This window comes from Martes martes, assembly GCF_963455335.1.
Source record: "Martes martes genome assembly, chromosome: 1".
Lineage (NCBI taxonomy): Eukaryota > Metazoa > Chordata > Mammalia > Carnivora > Mustelidae > Martes > Martes martes.
This window is the reverse complement of record NC_137888.1, coordinates 73,265,041-73,266,041: the sequence shown is the minus strand read 5'-3', so window position 1 is coordinate 73,266,041 and position 1,001 is coordinate 73,265,041. Positions and strand designations below refer to the sequence as shown.

At 40.0% G+C, this 1,001-nt stretch overlaps 1 pseudogene across 1 annotated transcript; it reads left to right on the top strand.

The window, feature by feature from the left end:
• Nucleotides 1–416: 416 nt before the first annotated feature.
• Nucleotides 417–655, top strand: LOC308352375 (dolichyl-diphosphooligosaccharide--protein glycosyltransferase subunit TMEM258-like; annotated as a pseudogene). The gene has a single exon. The product of its transcript is annotated as a dolichyl-diphosphooligosaccharide--protein glycosyltransferase subunit TMEM258-like (transcript).
• The last annotated feature ends 346 nt before the right edge of the window (nt 656–1,001 follow it).

Sequence of the window (1,001 nt, the reverse complement as noted above, 5' to 3'; positions counted from 1 at the left end):
TTAACGAAGTGTTTGTAAAAAAAATCAAAGAAGACATGGTGCTTGCTTCGATAGCACATATACTGAAATTGGAATACTAGGGAGAAGATTATTAATTTAGCCCCTGTACAAGGATGACATGCAAATTTGTGAAGCATTCTATCTTTTTAAAAAAAGATATGGAAGATTGTGTTGTTTTCTTTTTAGTGTTGATGGAATAGAGTATCATATTCTCATTTTATTTTCATGAAGAAATTATGTGCAGAATCAACAAAGAAGAGAAGGTATTACACATGAGAATCGACGGGTGGATATTCATAAACTGACCGGCTGTTTTGTTTTAGTGACAGTACAATTTATAGCTATAAAATGTAGACTCTATCCTGCCGATGTGTTATTCCAGTTGTGGAGTGGAGGATAACCTTGTGCCTGACCAAATGGAGCTAGAGGCCATGAAGAGATATACCAGCCCAGTGAACCTGGCTGTCTTCCCCCATGTGACCATGGCACTGTTGGCCGTTGGCATGTTCTTCACCTCTTGGTTCTTCATTTATGAGGTTACCTCCACCAAGTGCACTCGGGATGTCTATAAAGAGCTCCTCATCTCCTTGGTGGCCTCCTCTTTCTGGGCTTTGGAGTCTTCTTCCTGCAGCTCTGGGTTGGCATCTACGTATGAACTCTCAAGGGGTCCATCCAGGTGGCTTCACTGAATCCCTGCTTCCATAAATTAATTCGTTTACTATTGTTGGAAGTGTCCTACCTGCTGCTCATGATAAAGGCAGATATGTGACCATCAAAAAATGTAGAATATATTATTTCTTAGGAAGGCAGCCTGGTGCAGTGAAAAGTGATGGATAGAAATTCACATCCTCATACATTTTAGCAGTGAGCTTGGGTTTACTATTTTTTGCTTCATGGAGCCACAGGATGTAGACTTGGTGTGAAGACAAGCTGTTATGGTATGTAATGGACCCATCTCTGTTCTTGACATATGGTTAAGTAATTATTGTAGCTATATGTTT